The sequence below is a fragment of the Mustelus asterias genome, chromosome 30 (genome assembly GCF_964213995.1).
Source record: "Mustelus asterias chromosome 30, sMusAst1.hap1.1, whole genome shotgun sequence".
NCBI classification, from domain to species: Eukaryota; Metazoa; Chordata; class Chondrichthyes; order Carcharhiniformes; family Triakidae; genus Mustelus; species Mustelus asterias.
Window position 1 is genome coordinate 15,243,496 of NC_135830.1, and position 12,918 is coordinate 15,256,413.

The 12,918-nt window shown below is 42.9% G+C and overlaps 1 non-coding gene across 1 annotated transcript; it reads left to right on the forward strand.

The window, feature by feature from the left end:
• The first annotated feature begins 4,310 nt into the window (after window positions 1-4,310).
• Window positions 4,311-4,382, forward strand: trnae-uuc (transfer RNA glutamic acid (anticodon UUC)). Its single transcript has one exon. It is a non-coding gene; the product is annotated as a tRNA-Glu (tRNA).
• Window positions 4,383-12,918: the final 8,536 nt, after the last annotated feature.

A 12,918-nucleotide genomic window follows, 5' to 3' on the forward strand; every position in this document is an offset into this window, starting at 1 on the left:
AAGAGAGAATGTCGCGGTGCGTGGAGTCCTTCATTACGCTGGCTGCTTTGCCGAGACAGCGGGAAGTGTAGACAGAGACAATGGGAAGCCTTCAGTGTGTTCTCAGGTTCTCAAATCATGCCCCATGTGAACCAATTCCGCCATGTCACAGGAAATAAACTAACAAAATCCACAACATGTCCATTACAAAGCAAGGGCTTGTCCGGGATTTAAACCAGGGACCTCTCGCAAGCCTGCGGATTTTAACATCCAAAGCGAGAATCATACCCATCGACCAACAGGCCAGCATTGAAAAAAGCATGTCAACTAAATATATTTTCATTGCCATCTAACAGCGGATCAGAAATTTGCAATGAAAAGTGATAATGTTGGAAAAACTCAGGAAGTCAGACAGCGTCTGTGCATAGGGAAACAAAAGATAAACTTTCACCTCCATGACCTTTCGTTAACATTGGGAATGTTTAGAAATGTAGGAATTTTAAAACAAGTGAAATCCAGCAGAGAGGAAACATAACAACATCTGATATGGTGGAAGCCAGGGGAAAATAAATGAGGGAAACAGAGAATGACAGAATGATTACAGCACAGAATGAGACGATGACAAATTTACTTGCAGGACTCACATGCGTTGTGGGTGAAGGGGAACCAGAGGGCGTACTGCACATATATTTCAACAGAACCGTAGTGATGAGGTTGGTGGGCTTGAAAATTGAACGCTATACATAGAAACATAGGAACATAGGAATTGGGAGCAGGTGTCGGCAAATTCAGCCCTGTAGTCCTGATCTGCCATTCAATCAGATCATGGTTGACCTCTCCTTGATCTGAAACCCACCTCCCCACCTATTCTCCATATCCCTTTAATGTGTTTTTCTTTATCAGAAACATTTCTATCCCTTCTTGAAATCATTCAACGATTCAGATTCCAACGTGCTATGGAGCAGCGAGTTCCACCAATTCACCAGCCTTTACGAGAAGTAGTTTCTCCTCACCTCAGTTTTAAATCCACGGGCTCTCAAACTATACACGTGAGCTTTTGTTCTTGATTGCCTCATAAGAAGAAACCTTTGGTCTACCTTTTCTTTATCAATCCATTTAGAATTGTATATACCTCTATCAGATCCCCTCCTCATCCTTCTAAACTTTAGCATTTTGTGGGACCATTTCACCTCACTATCAATTCCGTGACCCAGCGAACTCAATCCGTGTTGTCATTGGCTGAAGAGTTCCATTCAAACAGGACATTTTGAAGAGGAAACGTGTCACAAGTGAAAAAAGATCTGAGAGGAAAATAATGAGCAAAGGGACATGTGTGAAGTCAGTTTGAAAAACACAGTTCACCGGTTTCCGTGGTAGTCCAGTGGCTTGTGTTCAGCACTCTCCCTGTAATGTCTGGTTTCAATTCCCGATTTGGAAAAGAGGACTATTTGCTCTCAGCAAACCATTAATAATGATCTGATTTACTCTCTGATCGAAAGCAGATCTACTAGAATCAGCCGAGTGAGGTTTGCAAGTTTATATCAGAGCTGGAAGTTTCACATGTGCAACAGTTCAAGAACAAACACAGAAAGAGAAGGACAGTGATAGGGTGCATAGTATGAACGATTGAGAAGTTGTTGCAAGGTCAAATCTGTCTGGTAATTGGTCAGATTTTACCGTTTACATTGACACTGAATAATGAAACTTTTTCCCGCACTCTGCATTGAAAAGCATTTGGAAATGTTTCTGTCCGGTTTCGAACCGTCGGAAAGCGAAAGTGATAATTGCACTGGAGTGTTTGTTATATGTTGTCATTGGCTGAACACATCACTGGTGTTGAAACAGAAGGCGCCATTTTGCAGGAGAAAGCTGTTTGTGGTGAAAGTGGCGTGAAAATTAAAGTAACAAAAGCAGCGTGGATAAATTAAATTCTAAAACACGCTGTAAGCTGCTGGTCTGGTGTTCAGAGTTTGACTCTTTCCCTGCTGTTTAGATTACTGGTCTGGAATTGAACATTTATTGCTCTCATTCAAACTGTGAAAACAAATGTGAGTTATTTCCTGAATGAAGATGAAAACATAATTTCGCCTCGGGCCCTGAAGTGCAGACCCTGAGCAAATTCAACAGGAGGTTCTCTTGTCATTTCTGGCAGGAAATTGGGAAGCAACGAGCTTAAGGACAGTTTAAATGATGCTGGCCCTTCACTGCAGCTCATTGTGTTTCTGACGTGAGATGATTTCTGTTTGTTACGCAGTTCAGACTTACCTGATTCAGAGAAGGAGCAGGCTCATGCTTCCTGATGGCCTTTCCAAGCTCCATTGCTTTTAATGAATTTCAGTAATATTATCATTAAATAACATGATCGCGATCGGTTTGAACGTGATCGCGTGGCCAAGCGGTCTAAGGCGCTGGATTGAGGCTCCCGATTCTGTGGAGGCGTGGGTTCGCATCCCACCGCTGCCAAAATGGACTTGAGTTTTGGTCTAACAGCTCGGATTGAGTGCAGGAGTGTGTGCGGTGTCGTTTTCGTCAGGAACAACGAGCAGGGACATTACCAACTTAAAAAGTTGCTGGGGTAAAGCAGCGTGTGTGCAAGTGGCTCCTTTCGAGAGCGCACACAGGCTGAATTTCTGATTGCCGATTTGAACAACCTGATGAAGGAGCAGTGCTCCTGAAAACTCGCAATTCCAAATAAGCTTGTTGGACTTTAATCTGGTGTTGTGAGAATTCTTACTGCACCGACTCCAGTCCAACGCCGGCATCTTTGCATCATGATATAAATAACAGGATTACAAACAGTGAGACTGTATTCCCTGCCCAGGAATTAAGGTGATGGACTTGAACTTTCTAACTGAAGTTCAAATCCTATCATGTACACTTCCCATCATTCCTCGTTCTCACCACATATTTTCAGAATTAACCTGGCTCTTGTGATAACCACCGAACTACAGAAACACGGTGATGATCTCGGGGCAAACAAATCCGGTTTACTGGAGAAACAACCACACTGGCTCCAGAAGCCCATCTTTTGCCCACAGCAATTGCTATTACATTGTCTCTGCTGGTTTCTCCTGTCAAAATGAGGAATGATACTTCCTACTGCATTAACGTTTCGTAATAACATGTTCGAGAAAAAGTAATCATGACGTTTAAAACAAATCAGTGGCACAGTGGTTAGCACTGCTGCTTCACAGCTCCAAGGACCTGGGTTCGATTCCTGGCTTGGGAATCTGTGTGGAGTTTGCACATTCTCCTCGTGTCTGCGTGGGTTTCCTCCGGGTGCTCCGGTTTCCTCCCACAGTCCAAAGATGTGCGGATTAGGTTGATTGGCCATGCTAAAATTGCCCTTAGTGTCCTGGGAGGCATCGGTTCGAGGGATTCGTGGGTAAATGTGTCGGGATATGGGGGTAGGGCCTGGGTGGGATTGTGGTCGGTGCAGACTCGATGGGCCAAATGGCCTCTTTCTGTGCTGTCGGGTTTCTAAGATTCTAAGAAACTGAACACCTGACATTTGCGGCATTTGATCACTTTCCCCCACAAATGCTGCTGCCTCGAATTCAATGCCTCAGAACACTCACCAACGCTTTTAACAGAGGTGATCGCTATGAGATCTGGTGCTGCAGGGAACGGAATTAATGGAGTAGGATTGGCTCACATGTCCCATGGAGTCTCCTCCACAATTTAAGGAGATCATGACGAATCCCAGGAATCAACATCAATTTCCAAACGTATCCTGATGGCCCTTCATTCCCTTAGAACCCAAAAATATCTCCCCCTGAAACTTCAATATTCTAATTAACTGAGGATCTACAGACCTCTGGCGAAGCGTCACCCAGACTCGAAACGTTGGCTCTGTTCTCTCTCCATAGATGCTGCCAGACCTGCTGAGTTGTTCCAGCATTGTCTGTTTTTGTTTCAGATTCCAGCATCCGCAGTATTTTGCTTTCACCGCCACCATTTACATTCCCTTTGATTTTTTTTTCCATCACAACTTTGTCAACTCTTACCCACGGCTCTCACCCTCACCCCCCGCATCTCCCACACTTAAAGTATCAATCTCGTCCTCTTTTCCTGTCTTCAGCTTTGATGACTGACCATACAGATTTGAAATGTTGGCTCTATTCTCTCTCCAGAGATGCCGTCATGCCTGTTGAGATTTTCGAGCATTTTAAGTTTTTCTTTTAAGTTCCAGAATCTGCAGTAATTTGCTGTTGACTGAAGGAGTCATTCGTGTTCGATCGAAACATGAGTTTTTTTTTCCCCCAAACCTTTCTCGAGTATTTGAAAAACGCTGAAATGTATCGGTCAGATTAAAATGTTTGCTTGTATCTTCCCTGGTGGTCTAGTGGTTAGGATTTGGCGCTTTCACCGCCGCGGCCCGGGTTCGATTCCCGGTCAGGGAATGTCGATTTTACAGCTGCCGACCAGCACATGATTCAGGAGAAGCTGAAATTCCTTCCTGATCGAAAACAGGAGTGATCATTGTGCCAGTTTGAGCTCCCTGGAGAAACAAAATAAACCCACTTGCACAATCCCGGCAATTTATGTTTACATTCCCCTTGCTGCTTCCTCCTGTCAAAATGAATAATAATGCATTCTGCTCCACTAAATTTCACTGTCGCTCACCACATTCACAGATCATTCGTAACCTCTGCCTCTTCTGTAGCTTCTTGTGGTAAATCTGCTGAACACCATCAGAGATTTGTATCTCATTGATCATCATTACTGTCTCCATTGCTTCATTCCCGGTCACTGTCGCTACAGATATAGTAAGAAGTTTAACAACACCAGGTTAAAGTCCAACAGGTTTATTTGGTAGCAAAAGCCACACCTTTTGTGTGGCTTTTGCTACCAAATAAACCTTTTGTGTGGCTTTTGCTACCAAATAAACCTGTTGGACTTTAACCTGGTGTTGTTAAACTTCTTACTGTGTTTACCCCAGTCCAACGCCGGCATCTCCACATCATGGCTACAGATATAGTCACACAGTCATTCTACCTTCTGCAGCAAATGATATTCTCTTCCTTTGCTTTCAGATACTTTCACCTCCAGAAACTGATTACACGCTCAGTAAAATGTTCTGTTTAGTTGACAGTTTATCATCAATCCCGGGCCTTGGCGGTGAAAGGATTGACTCTGAACGACTTGACCACCCGGCCTCCACCATCACCAGCTAAATGTTGCCTTATCCATCACTGCTTGTTTCATTGAATCATGGTAGGGGCGGCACAGTAGCACAGTGGTTAGCACTGCTGCTTCACAGTTCCAGGTACCCGGGTTCAATTCCCGGTTTGGGTCACTGTGTGGAGTTTGCACATCCTCCTCGTGTCTGCGTGCGTTTCCTCCGGGTGCTCCGGTTTCCTCCCACAGTCCAAAGATGTGTGGGTTAGGTTGATTGGCCATGCTAAAAAATTGCCCCTTAGTGTCCTGAGATGCGTAGGTTAGAGGGATTAGTGGGTAAATCTGTAGGGATATGAGAGTAGGGCCTGGGTTGGAATTGTGGTCGGTGCAGACTCGATGGGCCGAATGGCCTCCTTCTGTACTGTAGGGTTTCTATGATTTCTATCCTCCCTTGCTTTATATCACAGAACATCCGTTTTGTTCTTTTCACAGGTTGATTCATGGCGTTACCATCAGAAAATTTGGAAATACTCGGCAGGTCAGTTAATGTTTCGTGGCAAATGCGTGATTATTTCTGAAAGCTGAATTACTCTGAAATTGAAAACATTTGGAAATGTTTCTGTAAAGGTGAAATACTGCTGATGCTGGAACCTGAAACACACAAAAAAACTTGAAAATCTCAGCAGGTCTGGCAGCATCTGTGAAGAGAGAACAGAGCCAGTGCGTCGAATCAGGAAATCTGACGACGGTTCATCCAGATTTGAAACGTTTGTTTCCTGACAGAGGATGTCAATCCTGCTGAGATTTTCCAACATTTTCTATTCCTGTTTAATATGTTTCTGCTCAGGATTGAACCAGAAACTTGCATGCGTACGGGGACCGTGATAAGTACCACACTACAGAAACGCTGCGATGCAATGATGTAAGGAAACTGGCTCCACAAACATGTCAATTACCTACGGTAATTTATATTTGCATTGTGTCTGCTGGTACCTCCTGTTAAAATGTTTAACGATACAATCTACTGCGTAGAATTCGTGTGATAACATGCACGACCTACCTTGCATTAAATTGATCTTTCTCTACACCCAAGCTATGACTGCAACAGTACATTCTGCACTCTCTCGTTTCCTTCTCGATGAATGATATGCTTTAGCTATGTAGCGTGCAAAAAAAATACATTCCAATGTATGCTAATGCATGTGACAATAATAAATCAAATCAAAGTTACTCCATGAAGTTAATTAATTGAACATTTAGCAGTGATGGGCTTCGATCACGCACCTTAACTAACGCTACTACCTTGAATTCAGGACCTGAGACTTCAATGCTGTTAGCAGAATCCATTGGTACCGGATCTGATATTGACAGTGAACAGAATCAATGAAAGAAAACTGGACTACATGTCCCATTGAGCCTCCTCCACGACAGAAACAAGGCAGATCCGCAACGTCAACCCCAATTTCCCAGCTTATCCCAATAGGTCTTCATTCCCTTAGATTCCAAAATCACTCCAACTCAACCTTCAATATCCTCATCGACTGAGGATTCGCGCACCTCTGGGCAGCTGCAGAATTCTAAAGATGAACAAGCCTTTGGGAGAAGAAATGTCTCATTACCTCAGTCATAAATGGCTGACACATGACCCAGAGAATGTAGGTCCAGAGTGCCTGACCGAGACACTTGTCACCATCCTAACCCACTTACCCTCACACATTTACCATGGCTCATCCATCTGACCGACATCAACTGCACCCTGAGTGAGAGAGTGAAAGCAGAAATACGACTGTGGCGATTTTACTGAGAGCATTATCTTCCCAATAATTGGTTAAAAAAAATAATATTTTGTTGGATCCATATTCAGTTCATATTCAACGACGAAATACAATCTGGGAACTTTGAAGCAGTAAATTTCGATCATGTTCGACCATGTTTCGAATCGGAGAGCCTATCCTATATGATAAGCCTCACACTATAGAAATTCTGCTCATGACCAATGTGACCGGCATAGAATATCAAACCGTGCAGTCTGATTGCAATTTAGAATCTTGTTTTATCGAATTCCAATTCGGCTGAAAACCTTAGCCATGTGGCATATTCATTGATCCAGCATACGATTCAAAAAATAACATTTGTCCCAATTTTTGTCCCTTTCTTTATGACTGCAGTCGTACAATATCATTCAAAACGTGGCGAAGTGTAAATGTCCTTTGGCTGTGAGATAATGCAATGTCTTAATATTCAGCAAAAAACACTTTGAAATGAGTCAGCTGTTTTGAACATGTTTTGCCACTTTGCAAACGCAACAATCGCTATAATTCAGAAACAGCTAATGCATGGAAGTGTTTAGAATTTTATGTATCCAGAGATGCTGTCAAACCTGCGGAGAATGTCTACTGTCTGCTGTTTACATTATAAATACAGGTTTCATCACAATATAAAATATACAGCAAGTCGTTAATGATCAGTGGAATGAGGATGGACTTGAACTTTTTAAGAACGGTACTTTTAAATCTACAAGATGCTGAGGTGAAAAGCAAATAGTTTGAAGTGTTGAATATCTGCTGTGTGTTACCTCGTATGTTTTACAGGATCAGCAGTGATGAGATTGGTCAGTTTTGGAAATTGAAAGATACACATGAACAGCCTGAGGAACTATTTCACCTCACTGTCGATTTCTTCTTCCAGGTAACAACAACGAGTGTTTCATTGGCTGAAGGAGTCACTCGTGTTCTTTCTTGATTTGTGTCCAACAAGTATTTCTTGTGTATTTTTTAAAATGCTGAAGTGGAAAGGTCAGGCTAAACATGGCACCGTTATCTTCACCGATGAGCGAATGGTTAGAATTCGGCTCTCTTATACCCGCGAAGTGGGTTTGATTCCCAGTCAGGTATTAGCAATTCTTTGACCGCGTGCAGCACATGAATTAAGATGAGCTGGAATTGTTGCCTGATTGAAAACAGGAATGATAGTCCAGTTTGAACAGCAGTTAAAGCAAATCACTCTTTTTCACAATCCCGTCAATAGCCCCCATCAAATTATATTTACATTGCCTCTGCTGTCCCTCCTGGTAAAATGAATGCGATACATTCTGCTGCATTAAAGCTGAGCTACTTACAAATTTCGAATCGGAAATGGGACAAAACTGCATTCCTTGTAAAAACACAGCCATGTCAGCATCAACACTCATAAGTTTCTCACATTTAAAACCTCATTGGATAAGCAATACACAAACAATGTATCCAAAGACTCATGTCGCCGAGAATTCCACATGTTCACCAGCCTCAGAGTAAAGATAACTCTCCGTATCGCAGATCTAAATGGCTGCCCCGCATCCTGCAACTATAAACACTTGTTCCATAACCGTCCCCCCAGCCGCGTGGCATCCATAGCAAACCACACCCCTGTATTGAGTCTAAAAAGTCCTGACAAAATTGTATAATTTTCAATGAGATCCCCTACATTCTTCTATTCGCCAGAGTTTCAAAAGGAGAGTTGGAATGACACTCGTTCCCTCACCGAACACACTTCCAGCTGGTTAAGTCAGATCTCTGACTTAACCGGGAATGAAGAGAATGGGTGGGAAAATAAAATTGAAACCCAAGATTAACCATGAGTTAAAGTTTCGTGTTCAGTTATTAAGTTTAATCGTATTTGAGAAATATTTACAGGTGCGAGAAGACTGGGATTGAAGATCATTAAAGACAGACAGACTTGCATTTACTTAGAGCCTCTTCCCACCTGCGGATGTCGTAAATATTATTACAAAGAGATAAATATTCACAAAATAAATAACGTCAGTAACAACGGTTAAAAGCAGAGCTGGAAACACATGATAATTTTTTTCATTATTCGTGGGCTAAATGGCAAAGAAAAACTGTAACAATGAATGCTGATTGGAGCAAAAGCAAACAGTGAAAGTTCCGACCCCGGATGGTTTCCACCATGGTTTCGAACCACCAATAGTTCGGTTAACAACCAAACTCGCTGACAAATCGTGACACAGAGACTGACACCGCTGAAACCTGCATGACATCCCAAGTCAGGGTGTCAGCGTTTTCTCTGCAAATTAAACCCCAATTCTATTTGCATCAAACCTGATACAGAAAGACAATTTGATATTACAGTTTATAAATCTAAACACGATCGTTAGACTATCTTACCTCGACACTTTTTTTTGATGTAATGGTTAAATCCTCCTGCTAAAATGGAAAAAACAAACATTTGATAGAACAGAGAGGGACAAACTATTTCCACGGACAGGAGTCAGTAACGAGAAGACTGGGATTGAAGACCATTAAAGACTGACAGACTTGCATTTACATAGAGCCTCTTCCCACCAGTGGATGTCACAAAGAACCTTCCAGCCAATGAAGGACGGTTATAGTTTAAAAAATAACCCAACTAGACACTGAAGAGGCTATCACGAATTGAACTCGGGACTGCTTTATGCACAGTCAGATGCTCTACAACTGAGCCTTTTAGGGTCAAGCATCCGTCTTTTTCGTTCCCCAAGCGTCTGTCACGCTTACTATCGAGGTTTGTGTTTGCTCCTCTGTGTGCGTCATTGTATGAACCCGGAGGATGTGAACACATTTTTAGCATCAAGAACTCTGTTCACTTAAAGTGCAAATCTTCGCAGTAAATGATACAAAAAAATAACAAAAAGGTTTGTAGTTGTGAGAGAAATTGATACTTTCTGTGGTTTTTTTGAGTGGAGACTGTTTATTCACTCAGTTCCCACGTGTTCCACAGCGGGAGATGATTAAAATTTCACTGATCAACATTGGATTCACTCGGTGTGATGGTGGGTTACTTTTCTATATCTAAAATCATAGCAACAATTTCTTTCAGTTTTTGAGAATTTCAACAGGTTTGATCGTATGTATAGGACTGATATAATGTGTCGAATTTGATTTGAAATCGATGTTGCTAATTATATTCCTGTCAGAGTGTCCCTGCAATGCAGAATCAAGAAATGCGGCACATCACTTTTGAAGTGGGCGGCACGGTAGCACAGTGGTTAGCACTGCTGCTTCACAGCTCCAAGGACCTGGGTTCGATTCCCGGCTTGGGTCACTGTCTGCGTGGAGTTTGCACATTCTCCTCGTGTCTGCGTGGGTTTCCTCTGGGTGCTCCGGTTTCCTCCCACAGTCCTAAGATGTGTGGGTTAGGTTGATTGGCCATGCTAAAAATTTCCTTTAGTGTCCTGAGATGCGTAGGTTGGAAGGATTAGTGGGTAAATCCGTCGGGATATGGGGGTAGAGCCTGGGTGGGATTGTGGTCGGTGCAGACTCAGTGGGCCAAATGGCCCCTTTCTGTACTGTCGGGTTTCTATGATTGATATGTCAGACTCCCATTTATCGACGACAGCTCAGCCTTCAACACCATTATTCCCACAAAACCCATCTCCATACTCCGCGGCCTAGGCATCGGCACCTCCTACTGTGATTGGATCCTGAACTTCCTAACTCACAGAACACAATCAGTAAGGATAGGCCACACCACCTCCTCCACGATCATCCTCAACACCGTTGCCCTACAAAGCTGTGTTCTCAGCCCCCTACTATACTCTTATACACCTATAACTGTGTGGCTTCCCCTCCAATTCGATTTTCAAGTTTGCTGACGACACCACCGTAGTGGGCCGGATCTCAAACAATGACGAGACAGAGTACAAGAATGAGATGGAGAATCTGGTGAACTGGTGCGGCAACAATAATCTCTCCGTCAATGTCAACAAAACGAAGGAGATTGTCATCGTCTTCGGGAAGCGGAAAGGAGAGCATGCCCCCGTCTACATCAACAGGGACGAAGTAGAAAGGGTGGTGTCGTCAGCAAAATGTTATGTTTTGTCTGTATAGCGCACAAGAAACAATACTTTTCACTGCATGTTAATACATGTGACAATAATGTATCAAAATCAAATCAAAATCAAACACGTGGCTGGACTTTGAGCAAGCAGATCTGCTTTGCTGGAGGAGGAACTACACTGGTTCCACGAATCTGACAATTGCCCACATCAATTTATATTTGCATTGCCTCTGTTGGTTCCGCTTGTCAAAATGAATAATGCTACATTCGAATGCATTAAATATTAGCGATAATACGTTCGATTAATGACGTTTACAATGTTAATGATGTTTAAACTAAATTGTAGAGTAACTGTTAGATTGGAAGTGCGGTTGGCTTCATAGCTCAGAGGCCGAGTCATCGTGTCCGAGTGGTTAACGTGATGGAGGTAAAATCCGTTGAGAATTCCGCTTTTCATTATTCCTGTTTTTAACTGTATCTCTACAGAGCGAATTGAATCAAATCCTTGCAAACACTCGGGTGTCTTCCCATTTCCGTTACTTCACAGAAACATTTACGGATTTTGCAGTCAGAACTGAAACACAAACAGAACCTGATTAGTATCAGACTTGTTTTCATTGTGTTTGTCCCTTCTTAGACCTCTGTCACTTTGGGTGTGTGCATTTACTTCGTTTTCTGTGCACGTGTTAATATGTTTCAGTTCCCGATGAGAATGAACAGGTTTTTACCGTCACAAAATGATTCTTATTCGTTCAAAATTTGGATCTTGAAATGTTACAGAGAAACGATCAGAATGAAAGATGTAAGAGGAATTTGTAATGTTTGAACTAGGTGCACCTAAGAAGTGGGAGAATTGAATGATGTTATTGATGATTGAGAGGAGCACATTGTAACCTTGTGATAAAAGCAAATCACTGCGGATGCTGGAATCTGAAGCCAAAAGAGAAAGTGCTGGAAAATCTCCACACGTCTGTAGCATCTGTAAGGAGAGAAAAGCGCTGACGTTTCGAGTCCAGATAATCCTTTGTCAAAGCTCAGTTAGAAATGTCAGCTTTGACAAAGGGTCATCTGGACTGGAAACGTCAGCTTTTCTCTCCCCTGACAGATGCTGCCAGACATGCTGCGATTTTCCAGCATTTTTTCTTTTGGTAACATTGGGGATGCTGTTGGTCCGTTAATTGTAAACTTTGTAATCAGAACAAGTTGAGACACCAGATTCGAACAACATTTTGCTTCCTGTATGTTCAGAATCAGAGCAAAGATTGCCACAGCGGTAGTCTGCCTAGCTTCGTCGGTAGCATGGTAGACGTAATTTCAAAGCTGTAGCTTCAAGCTCCACAGAGGGCGCCATTATTTTTAAAACTTTGCTGCTTTCCTGGGTGAATTCCAGCTCTCCATTCATCTGGCAGCGTCGCCGCTCAAACTGAGTATTTCTCCATCTCATTATTATAGGAGGAACCGGCAAGAGCAACGTAAATACGAATTGCTGTGGGTAATTGACGGGATTGTGCAATGGAACTGATTCTTCTCCCTGCTGTTCATATTGGCAGAGGTGTTGCATGATCACTTGCGGGCTGTCACTGTGCGCTTGGTTCCGTGGAGTAATGATGAGCGATCCGAGTTCAAATCTCCGCCGAACCTTCTTTTAATTTCTCAATGCAAATGATTGATTCGCTGAAGGGCATTTTGTTTAAATGTTTCACACAATCCGAGTCGAGACGACAATTTGTCTACCTGTTCAACGTATATTGCAATGCACATTGCTGAGCTTCTGGCGGCAGATGCCTGCAACCTCAGCGTTTTTCATCTTCTCGCTACTCTTTTCACTCCCCTGTGGAAAGAAAGGAGCAGTTAATGTCACACAACAACAACTATTCGACTGGAGACTGACAATTATTGAGCAAGTGTGTGTGTGTGTGTTGGAAGAACGGTCTAGAGTTTTAGGTCAGAGTGCTGTCGGTTCCATGGTGTAACGGTTCACACGATGGACTCGCGGCATTCCAC